The 17,144-nt window shown below is 39.8% G+C and overlaps 1 long non-coding RNA gene across 1 annotated transcript in view; it reads left to right on the top strand.

Moving 5' to 3' along the window:
• Positions 1–16,721, top strand: part of LOC108536740 (uncharacterized) — a 19,603-nt gene extending 2,882 nt beyond the window's left edge. Inside the window, exons 2-3 of the long non-coding RNA XR_001887607.1 lie at positions 5,530–5,731; positions 15,582–16,721. This is a non-coding gene — a long non-coding RNA (uncharacterized LOC108536740). The remainder of the gene's footprint in view (positions 1–5,529; positions 5,732–15,581) is intronic.
• The last annotated feature ends 423 nt before the right edge of the window (positions 16,722–17,144 follow it).

Here is a 17,144-nt window from a genome sequence, read left to right as displayed (position 1 = left end):
ATTTAATTATAATATTTAATAATTAAATACTATATTTAAAGTATTATAATTAAGAGTTTCATGTAAAATGTCCTGTTACATCACATAAAAATGGATGTCCTATTGAAATGAGAAAAATTCTCTTATCCCCTTCTCAGGGCACGTGATGGCGTGTGGCTTGGGCTCGCTTCTTCGGTGCCCTGCTGCTCAAAACCCCTAGGGGTGGCTGGGCACGGTGGCTCACGCCTGTAATCCCAGTGCTTTGGGAGGCCGAGGTGGGCAGATCACTTGAGGTCAGGAACTCGAGACCAGCCTGGCCAAGATGGTGAAACCCTGTTTGTACTATAAATACCAAAATTAGTTGGGCGTGGTGGCACACGCCTGTATCCCAGCTACTCAGGAAGCTGAGGCAGGAGAACTGTGTGAACCTGGGAGGTGGAGGTTGCAGTGAGCTGAGATCACACCACTGTGCTCCAGCCTTAGCAACAAAGCAAGACTGTATCAAGAAAAAAAAAAACAAAACAAAAAAACCCTCGGGGGAGCAGGCAGACGGCAGGTCGTGGGGAGTGTGGGCTCCAACCCCATGGCTGCATCTAGGGGTGAATGTTTACCGCTCCTGAAGCCCCAGTGGGCGTGTGTTACCATGTGCTTTTTTAGTTTAGCCATCGGTAGGTGGCTTGTGTCAGTCAGCTCAATTAGACCCCCTGCTTTATTGCAAGGACAGAGGGCTTTCTGCATCTTGGGGTTTCTTGCCTTGGTGTACTAGAAGAATTGGATCACACATGGGCTTGGAGAATGAGTGCAAGGTTTTTTGTTTTGAGACAGAGTCTTGCTCTATTGCCCAGGCTGGAGTGCAGTGGCACCATCTTGGCTCACTGCAACCTCTGCCTCCTGGGTTTAAGTGATTCTCCTGCCTCAGCCTCTCAAATAGTTGGGACTACAGGCATGTGCCACCACGCCCAGCTAATTTTTGTATTTTTGGTAGAGGTGGGTTTTACCAGGTTGGCCAGGCTGGTCTCGAACTCCTGATCTCAAGTGATCTGCCTGCCTTGGCCTCCCAAAGTGCTGAGATTACAGGTGTGAGACACCACGCCTGGCCTGAGTGCAAGGTTTTATTGAGTTAAAGTAGCTCTCAGCAGATGGGGGAGCTAGAAGGAGGGATAGAGTGAGAAGGTGATTTTTCCTTGGAGTCCAGCCACTCAGCAGCCTGGGCCCTCCTCCGACCACTCTGGCCAAACTGTGTCGTTCCCCCGGTTGATGGCCTGCCAGTGTCTATCAGTGTACTCTTATGCCAGTGCGTTCCTCTCGACATCCAGCTGCTTGTGTTCTTCCGCTGGTGTGTTCCTCTTAACGTCCAGCCGCTTGTGTCTCTGCCTGCTAGGGTCTCAGGGTTTTTATTGGCACAGGATGGGGGCATGGCAGGCCAGAGTGGTCTTGGGAAATGCAACATTTAGGCAGGAAAACAGAAATGCCTGTCCTCATGTAGGTCTGTGGGCACAGGCTCTGGGGTGGAGCTCTAGCTAGGGACCACACCCTTCCCTTCCCTACACTTCCCTTCCCCGCTCTGGTATCACTGTTATATCACATAAAAATATTAGACTGGGGATTAAATGAGGAATGCTTACTGAAATAGCCAAGGACTGAAATTCCTGCTTATGTGTGAGGTTAGGAACACTCTGCTGCCTCACCCTAACTACCTTTATTTATCATATTGCTTGGATGCAATTATATGAAAAGAAACATAGCAACAAGATTTTCAAAGGTCATATGAAGATAGGATCAAGTGGCTAGAAAGTCACTTGAGGAATATTACACTCCTTTTTCCCATTAAATTAGAGAAAATAATTTTTTTTTTTTTTTTTTTGAGACAGGGTTTCCCTCTGTCACCTAGGCTAGAGTGCAATGGCACAGTCTCAGCTCACTGCAGCCTTAACCCCCAGGCTCAAGTGATCCTCCTGCCTCAGCCTTCCAGCTAGCTGGGACTACAGGCACACGCCACCATGACTAGCTAATTTTTTGTATTTTCACCATGGTGCCCAGGCTGGTCTCTGAACTCCTGAACTGCCTTGGCCTCACAAAGTGCTGGGATTACGTACGTGAGCCACCGTGCCTGGCCAAGAGAAAATAATTTGTTTGACATTGGCTCATGTTTCATATCAAGTGAATCAGAAGAATCAGATTATTTTTAAAAAGTAATTCTTTATGGTATTTCTTCTACGTGTGATTGCACAAACACACATGAACTGTTTGCCAAAGCCCACAAAACAGAGCTGAAATGTATTTCTCGGTCCTGCTGCTGATCTGGTTATCTGAGGCAAATGCCTGTTCAATCAAAAAAACAGCAAGAGCGGGGCCAGGCAAGGTGGCTCATGCCTGTTTGGGAAGCTGAGGTGGGAGAATCACTTGAGCCCAGGTGTGCAAGACCAGGACAACATAGTGAAACCCTGTCTCTACAAAAAATAGAAAAGTTAGCCGGGTGTGGTGGTGCGTGCCTGTAGTCCCAGCTACTCAGATGGCTGAAATGGGAGGATCCCTTGAGCCTGAGAGGTTGAGGCTGCAGTGAACCATGATTGTGCCACTGCATTCCAGCCTGGGCAAGAGAGTAAGACCCAGTCTCAAAAACAAGAAAAAGAGCAAGCGGCAAGAGGAATAGTATGAAGCCTTAGGAAAGAAATGCCCAGTATTAATCAAATAGGTATTATTCAGAAGTAGGGCATGATGGATATTTATTATCTAGTGTTAATGGTAAAGCGATACCTTTTGGAAACGACAGCATCACTTTAGACTATGTTATTGCAGTTCTTCTCTATTTCCCACTTTGAGTAGAACTTGTGCTCAAGTTGTTAATGTTCAGAGACTTGGATTTGCCAGTGCCTTCTCTGACTCTCTTTGCTTTCAAGGCTGGGGTTGGGTGTAAATGCTGACTGTGTGTTTTCCAGTGATTTAATTAACATCTCTTTATAATATCTGCTGGATTCCAACCTAGATCGGGTAGAATTAAGTGTTTTTAAAAGTTCCTGTCATCAAAGAGTTTTTAATCTAGAGTGGAAACCAGATAAACTCACAAAGATGACTAATGGTATGAGGAAGTAAGTGATACATTAAAAAAAAAAAAGTCTCTAAAGAAAGTGGTATTACTTTATTACTTTGGCTTCAGAGGGTGAAGAAGGCTTCGTGTGAGACGAGGGGTTTGAGCTGAGCCTGCCAGGATGGTATTTCTGGAAGTGATGCAGAGACCAGTGTGGTTTCAGCAGATGGATCCTGTGGGGGACTTGGGGAAATGAGGTTGGATTGGCAAGAGAGAGAGCTATGCAGTGCTTAAATTTAGGCCAAGGAGTTTGGATGTTAAACAATTAAGGATGTACTCTACCAAAATTGGATTTTCCAAGACCAGCATGGATTTCATGACATTTTGCCCTTTCCAATTAAGGTAATTTAAGTGTGACAATATTTAAAGTTTAACAAAGCATATATATATATATATATATATATATATCAGGTAATATGTATTTTTTTCAGACTGTGTTCTAATTTGGTATTTGGAAATAGGATCATTTATCCAGTCTTCAAATATTTGCTAAATATCTGTGCCAGGCTCAGGATTGGACATTTATGGAATAGGTCAACAATGATTTATTAGGTGCCTACTATGGGCCAGGCTCTGTTCTAGGCACTTAGGGTACAGTATAGAGAAAAAAGAAAAACACTCTCACAGAGCTTTTATTCTAGTGGTATCTTAGTTTGCTAGGGTGGCCATAGCTGGGTGGCTTAAACAGCAGATGTTTATTTTCCTACAGTACTGGAGGTTGGAAGTCCGTGATCAAGGTAGTGTTGGCAGGGCTGGTTTCTTCAGGGGAGCTGTGTGGGAAGGATCTGTTCCAGACTTCCTCTTGTCGACTTGTAGATGGCCCTCTTCTCCCTTTGTCTTCACATCATCTTCCCTCTGTCTGCATCCACATTTTCTCTTAAAAGAACACCAGTCATATTACATTAGGGCCTACTCTGATGACCTCATTTGAACTTAATTACTTCTATAAAGATCCTGTCTCCAAATACAGTCACATTGGGCTGGGCGTGGTGGCTCATGCCTGTAACCCCAGCACTTTGAGAGGCTTAGATGGGCAGATCACTTGAGCCCAGGAGTTCGAGATCAGCCTGGGCAACACAGCAAGACTTTGTCTCTACAAAATACACAAAACTTAGCCAAGCATGGTGGTGTGTGCGTGTTGTCTCACCTACTAGGGAGGCTGAGGTGGGAGGATTGCTTGACCGTGGGAGGTTGAGACCAGCTTGGGCAATGTGGCAAAACTCCAGCTCTGCAAAAAACTAGCCAGGTGTGGTGGCATGTGCCTGTAGTCCCAGTTGCCCAGGAGGCTGAGATGGAAGGATCACCTGAGACTGGAAAGTCGAGGCTGCAGTGAGCCGTGATCACACCACTGCACTCCAGCCTGGGTGATGGAGTGAGACCCTGTCTCAAAAAACAAGTAAACAAACACAACCCAAATGCAGTCACATTCTTGGATATGAAGGGTTAGGACTTCAGCTTGAATTGTGGCTAGGGACACAGTTCCGCCTGTAACAAGTAGAAATTGGTGATGGAGCAGTGAATAAACCCTAGAAGTTGGGTGGTTGTTTGCAATGTGGCAGGCACTGTACCAGGCATATTCGTGTGTATCATTTCATTGAATGCTTGTAACCAGCCTGTGAGATAGGCGTTGTTATCTCCACTTTACAGTAAGGAAACTGAGGGCAGACCATATTCGTTCATAGGGAGGTTTGCTTTTGTCATAGTATGTTTAATGCTTTTGTTGGGTCAAAGCCTTGGAAATAGAAATTGAGCTACAGCTAAATGTGTAGCTGAGTTCATGGCGAATTCAGATTCAGAGCAGACCAAAGTCTGGATGTTAAAATAGAGCTGGGGGTGGGGAAGGTTCGTTTGTTTGTTTTACATTAGATTCTAAGAATAAAACCAAAGATAGGAGTTTTTTGTTGTTGTTGTTTTTGTTTTTGTTTTGAGACAGAGTCTCGCTCTGTTGTCCAGGCTGGAGTGCAGTGGCACAACCTCAGCCCACTGCAACTGCCACCTTGCGGGTTCAAGTGATTCTCCTGCCTCAGCCTCCCAGGTAACTGGAATTACAAGTGCACACCACCATGCCTGGCTAATTTATTTTTGTATTTTTAGTAGAGACAGGGTTTCGCCATGTTGACCAGATTAGTCTTCAACTCTTGACTTCAAGTGGTCTGCCTGCCTTGGCCTCCCAAAGTGCTGGGATTACAGACATGAGCCACACATGTGGCCAGGAGTAATCTTTACAATTAAGTATCTTTTTTTCTCTGTAGACAGTCCAGTATATTATATAATAACATTTTTATATATAAAACATTATTATACAAATTTATAATGATAATTCTAAATAATTTATGATACATATATAATCATTTTACATATAGCTTACATTTTATATAGTGCTAATCATTTTCCTTTTGATTATCTAGATGCAAATAAGTGTATAGGTCATTTTTGACCTGAACCTTTTGATTTATCCCCAGATTAGCAGCCTGCCTGGGCACTCCTCCTGTGGGAGAAATCCTCTTTGCATCATCAGCTTTGCTTTTGATTCAACCCTGCAGCTCCTCTGGGTGGACAGATTCGGATTCAGCAAACACTTACGGAGGTCCTGCCCACCATGTAGCAGGTCATTTTACATCAATCCATGTTTCTCAAAAATATGGAAAAGCAAAGGATAACATGGTGTGTGTTCTATGAACATCCATTTTATTCCATTATTTTATGAAATAAAAATCTAAATACACTGATGAATAATTTAAAACATAATTTCAACATTGAAACAATGTAGATATATATTATGGTATAAAATGAAACATTTGCATGAACTTTTTAGCTAAAACCTGTTTCAAAGAAGTTGCTTTTGTTTTTAGTGTACCTTGAGTTCAACACAGATGGAAATGCTTGCTTCTTCCACTGGGGTTCTTGGGAGAAAACACTGGAGAAGTTCTAAGCACTTAAATTTTTATTTTTTATTTTTTATTTTAGTGATGGGTTCTTACTCTGTTGTTCAGGCTGAGATGCAGTGGTGCAATCATAGCTCACTGCAGCCTTGACCTCCTGAACTCAAGTGATGCCCCTGTCTCAGCCTCTCGAGTAGCTGGGACTACAGGTATGCACCACCACACCTGGTTTGAACACTTTGTTAATCCAAATTTCATAACAACCGTGTGAGGTATATGATCCTCATTTAAGACATCAGAAAACAGAAGCTGAGATAAATTATCTTGTCTTAGTTAATACAGTAAGTAAACAGCAGAGACAGATGTCAAGCTTCCTGGCTCTAATTCCAGGGCATTTTCTATTGCACTAAAGCCACTCCTTGGATGAATAGGCTTAGTCTTCATGGAGCTGGGTAGGTCTCACAGCTCTGCATTTCCACCAGTACCACCCTCCTTCATTTATTAATTCATGCACTTACTTACCCTTTACTCGACAAATATTTATGGGGAGGTAAATTTGGGCCAGACTTTATTCCAGACCCTGATGACAAGGGGGCAGCAGTGAAGGCATAATTCGTTCCCTCATGGAGCCTACACTTTAGTGGGAGAACAGATATTCAACAAATAGTTACCAAAACATTTTTCAAAACTGTAATAAGAGTTATAAAGGAAAAACTGTAAGGTGACAGAAGAGGAATAAAACAGATGAATTAATCTAGACTGATGCTCAAGGTCTCTTTCAGAAAGTTGACCTTTGAGATGAAGTTTCAAGCATGAGTTAACTGGGGGAAAACTTATTTGCACTTAAAATAGTTAGAAATTACCATCCTATAAAACCCTTCATGACAATTCTGTCTATCTCCATTAGATTTCTTCTCTGTTCTACAAGATCAAATACTCACTTTCAGGTATCACATTTATTCTTTTCTATTATATTGTTCCTACTGTCTGTCCATCCATCCATCCATCTATCCATTATCTATCTAATAATCTTTCCTTGAGCACCTGATATAAACCTGGCACTGTTGCACACTAAATTCTTTATTTTTTCCTCTTTCTTCTCCTTTTTTCTTTTTGACACCTTTTTTTTTTAATCTACCCCTTTATATGATTCTTCAATCTGCTATTTTTGATACCCATCTTTGATGTTATTCTCTTCCCAGTTCTCTTCCATCTCCTCCGCTTGACTAAAAGTATAACTACTCATTCTGTTTTCAACAAATGGGTTCTCCATTTTATGAAATAAATATTTTCTAATCAGGTGCAAGAAAATAGATACTTGTTTGTTTTACTTTTAATTTCCTTTTGGTTTTATCGGCTGATTGTAGTTTCTATCTCTTAATAAAGAAATGCCACTAATATAAAACAAACTTTTGGGGATAGCCATCTCTCTATCTCTATCATTTATGTGTATTTTGGATCAGTTCTTTTTTTCACTATAAATACCTAGAGGTACACAGCTCTATTTGTTTCACATAATATAGCATCTGGAACTAATGATAATTGCTTCCTAAACTTTTCACATGCTTTAAAAAGAGGCACATCATGGCCGGGCGCGGTGGCTCACACATGTAATCCCAGCACTTTGAGAGGCCAAGGTGGGCAGATCACCTGAGGTCGGGAGTTTGAGACCAGCCTGACCAACATGGAGAAACCCCGTCTTTACTGAAAATACAAAATTAGCCAGGCATAGGGGCACATGCCTGTAATCCCAGCTACTTGGGAGGCTGAGGCAGGAGAATCACTTGAACCTGGGAGACAGAGGTTGCTGTGAGCCAAGATCATGCTATTGCACTGTCATCTTTTCTAGGCCTGTTAATATGCTTATTGTACTTCTGATATAAATGTACAAATAGATTCAGAAATGCATAGCTCCAAGCTAACCTTCTTTCAGCTTCTTCTATCAAGTCCTCTTTGTCTTCTCTGTCATAACCTGGACATGAGAAATTCTAGTCAATGATATAGCATATCATCAACTATTTAGGTAAACCGCAGGAAAAGTTCTACACTTTGTTCTCTAGCTCCAGACAAGTCAGTCAAATCTACCAAATCTTTGGAAAGTCTGAAGACCCAGAGTATACTACATAGTAAGTTCTACCTATCAAACGATAAGTAGAGGGGACATTACCTTATAGTCATGATGGAATAATAATAGCCTGATCTAACTGCCCATTATAAATTATTGTAATTAATAACTGCCTTTGGACATTGAGCAACAGTCTATATATGACTGTGATCCCTAAGAGAAGAGAAACAAATTGAGCAACAGTCTATATATGACTGTGATCCCTAAGAGAAACAAAGTGAATTCAATGACTGCCCTGGTTTTCTGTCTGAAAGCAATTTCTAGACCACAGATCCAGGAAGGAGGGATCTGAACAGATCCTAGTAGCCTCACTGAATTGATGAGATGAAGATCAGAGTTTGGGGAGGCTGAGGTGGTGAGAGGTAGTAGGGCAGAGTTCTGAGGAGGAGGAAGCTATGCAGAAAAGGAGCTCCAGAAATATGCATAGGAATCTCTTGAATTTTTGCTGAGTATTAGGATACAAGTATATAGAATGACGCTCTACAAGTCTGGGCAAGAAAAGACTTTTTAGTTGTAAGCTGAATAAATCCCAGAGCACACATGAAATGGGAAAGTGTTTGTTGTCTGACTAGCCAAAGGGGAGTTCTCATTCAGCCCTGAAGCATTCAGTGGAGACCTTGGAGGCATCACAAGTTAGAAAGCAGGGCTGAACTATCCTTGGAGTGAAGGGTACTCTGGACCAGGGGTGGAAATTTTTTGTTAAATTTTCAGACAGCAAACATTTTAGGCTTGTGGGTCATATATTCTCTGTCACAACTAATCGATTTTAGTGTGAAGGCAGCCATAGACAATAGATAAGTGAATAGGTATGGCTGAGTTCCAATAAAACTTTATTAACAAAACTAGGTGGCTATCCTGTAGGCTGTAGTTTGCAGACCTCTGTTCTAGAACAGTGCTGTCTAGTAGAAATATAATGCATGCCAAATATGTAGTAAAAAGAAATAGATAAAATGAATTTTCGTAGTATCTTTTACTTAACAGTATATCCGAAGTGTCATCAATAGGTAATCAATATAAAATTGTTAATGAGATACTTTGCATTCTTATTCTCATACTAGGTCTTCCAAATCCAGCGTGTATTTTATGTCTTTATCACATCTCAATTCAGATTAGCCACATTTCAGTAGCCACATGTAGCTAGTGACTACCTTATTGGACAGCACAGTCCTAGCCTCTCTCTAGTAAAGCTTAAAAACAAATCTTGAAGATTAGCAATTAACTTCACTGCCTAGCAGAAGAAAGCCCAATACTATTTAAAGGAAGACAACATAATGCAAACATTGAATAATGTAATAACAATGCCAGCATCAAACAAAATTACTAGATATGCTAAAAAGCGGGAAAAAATACCTGTAACAAGGAGAAGAATCGGTTAAGAGAAACAGACCTGGAAGTGACAAGGTAATGGAATTAGCAGACAAGGATGTTACAACATATTTTATTATTGTGTATAAATATTTAAAGGAAAACACAAAAATAGTTGGGTATGGTGGCTCAAGCCGATAATCCCAGCAATTTGGGAAGTTGGAGTGGGAGGACTGCTTGAGCTCATAAGTTCAAGATCAGTCTGGGCAACAAAGTGATACTCCATCTCTACCAAGGATAATTTAAAAATTAGTTGGGTGTGGTGGTGCATGCCTGTGGTCCCAGCTACTTAGGAGGCTAAGGTGGGAGGATCATTTGAGCCTAGGAGGTTGAGGTTGTAGTGAGCTGTGATTCTGCCACTGTGCTCCAGCCTGAGTGACAGAGTAAGACCCTGTCTCTAAATAAAATAAAATCAAAAATAAATGAAAACACAAAAATAATCAGAAAAAAATGAAAGATGTAAAAAAGAACAAAACAGGACTAAATACAACATCTGAAATGAAAATTTCACTAGATGGGATTAATAGCAGATTAGACAATGCAGAAGAAAAGATTAGTGAACCTACAAATATAGCAACATTACCTATGCAAGATGAATCACTGAGAGAAACAAAAAACTGAAAAAAAAATGGTGAACAGAGACCCAGTGATCTGTGGGATAATATCCAGCAGTCTATTATACATGGAGAAAAGGAGAAGGGACAGAAAAAGTATTTGAAGAAATGATAGCTGAAATATTTCAAAATTTGATGAAAACTGTATTTCATAAATCTAAGAAGCTTAAGGAACCAGGAGCTGAAAAAAATTCATTAAAAAAAATTTAGGTCTAGGCATGGTGGCATGCACTTTTGTAGTCCCAGGTACTAGAGAGGCTGAGGTGGGAAGACTGCTTGAGCCTAGGGTTTGAGACCAGCTGGGGCAACATAATAAGACCCCATCTCCATAAATAAAATGAAATAAAGAAACAAAGGCACATAATCAAGTTGCCGAAGACCAGTGTTGCACAGAAAATCTTAAAGGCAATCAGAGAAGAATACACATTATATACAGAACAGACATCAGAAGGATCACAGACTTCATTTCACCTCCAGCTTTGCAAGCCTGAAGACAATGAAATAACATCTTTAGAGTGCTCAAAGAAAAAGGCAGCCTAGAATTCTATATTTAATGAAAACATCTTCAAAAACAAAGATGAAATAAAGTTTATCAGACAAAACTTGAGGGAATTTGTTGTCGGCAGATATATACAACAAGAAATGTTTAAAGGAAATTATTCAGGCGAAAGCAAAATGATACCAGATGGAAACTTGAAAGACACTCTTTCAGAAGTGGTAAATATGTGGGCAAATAGAAAAGACTGTGTTCTTATTTTTAAATTTCTTGAAAAGCTAATTGACTGCATGAAGCAAAAACAATAACACTGGATTTTGAGATATATCAAATATATATGAATAGAAGTGAAATATTTGACCACAGCTTGAAGGACAGGATAGGGGGAAATGGAAGTCTATATAGATGCTTCTTAATTTATGATGGGGTTACATCCTGATAAACCCATCATAAGTAGAAAATATCATAAGTCAAAACTGGCATTTTATGGACACGATGGGATGCAAAACCACAAAACACAGTATCAAAAAACACCGGCAACACAGTACACTGTAGAGTATCTGTTGTTTACCTTCGTGACTTCATGGCTGACTGGCAGCTGTGGCTTACTGCCACTGCCCAGCATTGCAACAGACTATCACACGGCATATTGCTAGCCAAGGAAAAGATCAAAATTTAAAATCCAAAGTATGAGTTCTACTGAATGTGTATTGCTTTCCCACCATCATAAAGTCAAACCATCGTAAGCCTATAGCTATAAGAGTTTTACATTACATATCAAGTAGTATAATATTAGTTGAACATGTATTATGAGTTAGAAATGCATATTTTAAAAGTAGGAAAATTATGAAAATAAAATAAAGTTCTATGTATATACATAAACATATATGTGTGTTTGTGTATATACATATATATGTATCTCCAGCAATAGAGATAAAATGAAATATTAGAAAGCACTAATTAATTCAAAAGAAGCAGAAAAAAAGAAACAAACAATAACAAGGAGAGATGAGTCTAATAGAAAACCAATAACAAATAGTAGATTCAAATTCAGCCATATTGATAATTATGTTAAGTATAAATGGTCTAAACACTCCAATTAAAAGTCAGAGATTGTCAGACTGGTTAAGAAAAGCAAGATCCTATTATGTGCTGTGTACAGGAAAACCACTTCATAGAACAGAAAGTTAGAATTAAAAGGATGGAAAAAGATATATTAAGCAAACATGAATTACAAGAAAACTAGACTGGCTATGTTAATATCAGAGCAGACAATATGAAAAGGAACATTACTAGGAATAAGGCGGGACTTTTCATAATGATAAAGGCGTCAATTCATTGGCATGATATGACAATCCTAAATGTACTCGAGCTTCAAAGTACATGTAGCAAAACCTGACGGAACTGAAAGGAAATTTTTTTAAAACCCCACAATTAGAGTTACAGATTTCAATACTCTTCACTTAGTAATCAGTAAAGAAGTAAGACAGAAAATCAGCAAGGATATAGAGACAGTACCAGTCAACTGGACCTGACTGCACTCTGTCCAATGATAGCAGAATATATATTCTTTTCAAGTTTACGTGGAACATTAACCAAAAGAGACTATATGTTAATCATAAACAAGTTCCAACAAGTTTAAAAGTATTGAAATCATAGAGTATGTCCTCCACCCGTAATGAAATTCAATTAGAAATCAATAACAGCTATTTGAGAAATCTCCAAATATTTAGGAATTAAGCAGTAGACGACTAAACAACACATGGCTCAGAGAAGAAATCACAAGAGAACTTAAAAAATATTTTGAACTGAATAAAAATGAAAACACACATATCAAAAGTGTGGGATGTAGGTGTAGCTACAGCAGTGTCTCAAGGGAAATATAAAATACTAAATGTTCATATTAGAAAATATGAAAGGTCTAAAATTAGCAATCTAAAATACTGCCTTAAAAATTCAAGACATGGAAGACAAATTAAACACAAAGAAAACAGAAGGGAGAAAATAACAAAGACAAAAGCAGAAATCAATAAAATAGGCCCAGATGGCTTCAGTTGTGAATTCTATCAAACATTTAAGAAAGAAGTATACCAATGTTTTACAAACTCTTTGAAACTAGGAGGATGAAATACTGCCCAGTTCATCTTATGAGGCTAGCATCATCTTGGTGTAAAATCTGACAGATATTACAAGGGGAAAAAAGAAAAAAAACAGCAACTAGAAACTAATATCCTTCATAAACATAGATGTAAAAATTCTTAGTAAAATACTAGCAAATTGTGTGCAACACTCTCTTAAAGAAATAATGTCTCATGGCCAAGTGGGGGTTACTGCAGGAATGTATGAGCAGCTAGAGGAAGACTATTGAAGGTGGGGCTGTATGACAATGGGAAGTACAAATAAAAGTAAAATGAGAGCACCTTTGGCTCCAATAGTCTTGATTTCTATTTTGACTGTGGTCAACATTACCAAGCATTTACCACATTCCAGGAAACATGTTCAGAGCTTTATGTGGATTGTTTTGTCTTTATTAGAACCCCATGAGGTAGGTACTGTTGTTGTGGGCATTTTATAGATGAGTGAACTAAGGCACAGAGAAATTTGAGAACCTGTCTGCAGTCCCCTGGCTGTTAAGATTTGGATCGATGGTTGTCAGACTTCAGACCCTGCACTCTTTATTAATGTGCCACTTTGCACAGAACTGCTCATTTTCTTTGCTTTTGCCTAGCAAGGCTTATTTCATCAATCTGAAACACTTATCCACTTTTTTGATCCATAATTAAGAACTGATCTCTGAATCAAAATGCTAACTACTTTCAAATGCAGAATATTTCCAAAATAAAAGTATGTTTCTTAAATTACAAAAGTCATAATAGGACACTGGAAGATATGTTCCGTTATCCCCTCCTCAATTTTGATGTGGTTACAAATATTGTGGTGTTCAAGAAGTGGAAAAAAATCCTTTCCCCTGCTATGTGTAGAACAAAATGCTTTTACTTTTCACTATGTGTAGACCTAGATTTCAGTGCTGGCACGGTGGCTTGATGGCATATGGACCTGGGCAAGTTCTTTAAGCCCTGTGAGCTTCATTCCCCATTTGTAAGATGGAACAGTTCTGCCTTCCACACAGGATAGTGTGAGGATTAGAAAGCTATCCAGGCACACTTCAATTTTATTTTCTTCCTTCTGCTTTTCCCTGACTTTTTCTCCTCGATGCTGCTTCCCCGGAGTCTCAGAAGTTTGAATCTCTCAAGAAAAATGTTTATCAAATTTTAATTTTAAATTTTATTTTCTATGTTGACCTTATCTTACATAATTTTAAACTTGTTTTGACTATTGTCCACTATAAGAAATATGCTTTACTTCATAAACCAGTATATACATTATACACAAATGTATGTATAATGAACGTGATCACCCAATTTACAGTACACACTGGGAAAGTTATTATTTTGAAAGTAATAACTACACTGGGCCAATAAGAATAAAGCAGGGTGTTCTGGGCAAATTGGGCCACATGTCCCCAAATCACTTGACCTTATGTATTTGGATGCACTCTGTTTTCTTGTATTCTAGCTAATTTAAAAAATGCTTTTCAGGACCTATTACATTAATTTTGTAACCCACTAATGAGTCTAAACCGAGCATTTCTGCTTACCTCTAGAGAATAACTTGTCTGACTACTCCAATATTCTTGGTTGCAGAAGTGCAGAAGATGAGCACACACACATACGGAGAATTTCTAGAGAATTCAGCTGCTCAGAACAAGGTGCATTCCAATTGCCAGAGCTTCACTCATTCTAACTCCCTTCATTCATTCTCTAGCCATTCTTTTATTCACTCATTTGTCAAATGCTTTGAGCGCATTCTGTATTACCAAATGCTGGAAGCTATCAGACACTGGGTGCTGGGACATGGTTTCTGCCGTTGAGGAGTTCCTGTGTTCTAGTGGGACTGACACAAAAATAATCACAGGACAGAGAAATGAGTGACACCTTAGAGGTGAACAAAAGGCCTTAGGAACATGGAAGAAAGATCCACCAGCTGTGCCAGGGAGAGGGACTGGGTTCTGAGGAATAGAGTTAACATTGAAATTGATGAAGTCCTTGAGCAAGATGTGGATGTACTTAGGGAGTGAGAGGAGCTACTCAAACCGGCCAGCACGCTGCTCAAGGCAGCTCACAAGCTGATGTACATGATATTTTACTACCAGAGTTAGTATGTATGTGTATCTATTTCTGTTGTTTTTCTCAAACTTAGGTTAAACTTCATGAGCTTATGTCACTTCATGACACCCCCTGTATGTCTGTCTCCCCAACCTAGTTTTTTTTGTTTTTGAGACAGAGTCTTGCTCTTGTTGCCCAGTTTGGAGTGCAATGGTGTGATCTTGGCTCACTGCAACCTCCACCTCCCAGGTTCAAACGATTCTCCTGCCTTAGCCTCCCGAGCAGCTGGGATTACAGGCGCCCATCACCATGCTCAGCTAATTTTTGTGTTTTTAGTGGAGATGGGGGTTTCACCATGCTGGCCAGGCTGGTCTCGAACTCCTGACCTTGTGATCTGCCTGCCTCAGCCTCCCAAAGTGCTGGGATTACAGGTGTGAGCCACCGCGACCGGCCTCCTCAACCTGGTTTTTTAACATACAACAAATGGGTGTCAGTTCCCTCTTCTCCTTTCTTCTTTCATCCAACTTACCCAGTTCTCTTTTTCTTCACAGCACTTTTCATCTTCTAAGTATACTATATAATTTACTGATCTATGATGTTGACTATCTGTTTTTTCCTAGAATGTAAGGAGAAGATTGGTCTGGAATTTTTTTTTTTTTTTTTTTACTGTGGTGTCTCCCGGTTCCTAGAAAGGTGCCTAGTATGTACAGAGTAGGTTCCTGATAAATGTTGGGAATGCCTTGAAAGGGTTAGCAAATTTCCATATCCAGGACATAGTTACTGTCCTCTTAGGTTGGAAGGAAAGTGTAAAGAAAAATAAAGACCTACAAAGGATCATTTCTAAAAGCATCCTTTTCCTCTTCCAGCTTCAACAGTACTTACTGGTCATCTGCTCTGGGTTAGCCCTGCTCTCGGATTTCAAGAAGAGCAAAACAGATCCCATCCTATTTTCATGGACATCTCCTGCCAGAGTGGAAGCAGATGTTAATGAACTATATTACTGAAAATTTGGGATAACTGCTAAAGAAAACAAGTGGAGTATTTTATGCTTTTGTTATGAAAGCATGAAACAGCAGCACATGACTTGGCCTGGGAAGCCAGGGAAGTTATTTTTAAGCTGAGTAGAAGTCAACTCAGTGAAAGAAAGGAGTGGGAGAGAGAGCATTCAGGCAGAAGAAATACAATGACAGAGGTCATGGTGTGGGAGAGAGAATGGCTGAGTGTCCCAGGTGTGGTAGGAGCCAGGGTGAGGGAAGAGGGGCTCAGCATCATAGAGGAGGTAGGTCGGGCAGACTGCATAGCTGGGCACATGCACCGAGGGGTTGGCCCTTTAGCCGGAGAGCAAAGAGAAGCCGTGGGCAGGTTGAGAGCTGGTGAGTGAAGAGAGAGTTTTGGCTAAAGCATGGACAGTGGATTGGAAAGTATGGCAGAGAGGATATAGGGAAGCAAGGTAGGAGGGTGCTGCCATGGTCGAAGCAAGATGTGATAGTTGGAGTGGAAATGAAGAGAAATGGGCAGATTAGAGAAATATTTAGGAGATAGAATTGAAGTTAATGGTTGTCCTGATTCCAAAAAAATGGGTGACAGCTTGTCTGTATAAAGTTTTGAATGTGTCTACAAACCAGAATGTAAATAAAGCAGCATCTTGACTTGTTTGTCCTTATTCTCTGTGATACGTACAAACATATTAGTAAAGAAATAAGCCTGCCTCTCATTGGTGGGCCTTCTGGGAAGGAAAATGAGAAATACTATTGGGAAGTCCTGGTGTAATTGAGGGAGAGATAATAAAAAGGTGTGTGTGTGTGCACACTCTGGGATGGAATCATAGAACCCTGCCTCACCTCTTTTACACCCTTTCTTCTAGGACTGCTTCTTTCTTTCCACATATACTTTTCAGCATATACCCATTAAAATCAGTGGTTCTTTATTTTTTATATTTTTATTTATTTATTATCCTTGCCAGCAGGAAGTCAAAAATCAGTGGTTCTTAATGTTTCTTGGCCCTATCCTGAGAATAATGCATAACCAATAAGCACAGAACATTTTATATTATATGTGGCCTTGGGACCACAGGTTGAGAATCTCAGGATAACAGAGTTTATAAAAAAGCAATTCATAGACAAAAATACATTTAGTCAATAAATATGTGAAAAGCTGGTCAAGTGCATTAACAACAACAACAACAACAAAAAGCCAACAGAACCAATCATGAGATAGCATTTTTCATCTCTCAGATTGGCAAAGTTTCAAAGGCTTGGTAGTTCCCACCTTTGGCCATTGTGGGCGGAGATGGGCACTCTTGTATAACCCTGGGTGAACATAAAATGAAACAACTTTTTAGAGAGCAATTAGGCAGTAGCTTTCAAAATTTTAAATGCGTAGGTTCTTTAAAGCTACTAATTTGAAGTCTAAGAAACTATCCTTTAGGA

This window comes from Rhinopithecus bieti, unplaced genomic scaffold (assembly GCF_001698545.2).
Source record: "Rhinopithecus bieti isolate Rb0 unplaced genomic scaffold, ASM169854v2 scaffold_13349, whole genome shotgun sequence".
NCBI lineage: Eukaryota > Metazoa > Chordata > Mammalia > Primates > Cercopithecidae > Rhinopithecus > Rhinopithecus bieti.
The sequence above is the reverse complement of the archived record's forward strand: the minus strand, read 5'-3'. Positions and strand labels throughout refer to the sequence as shown.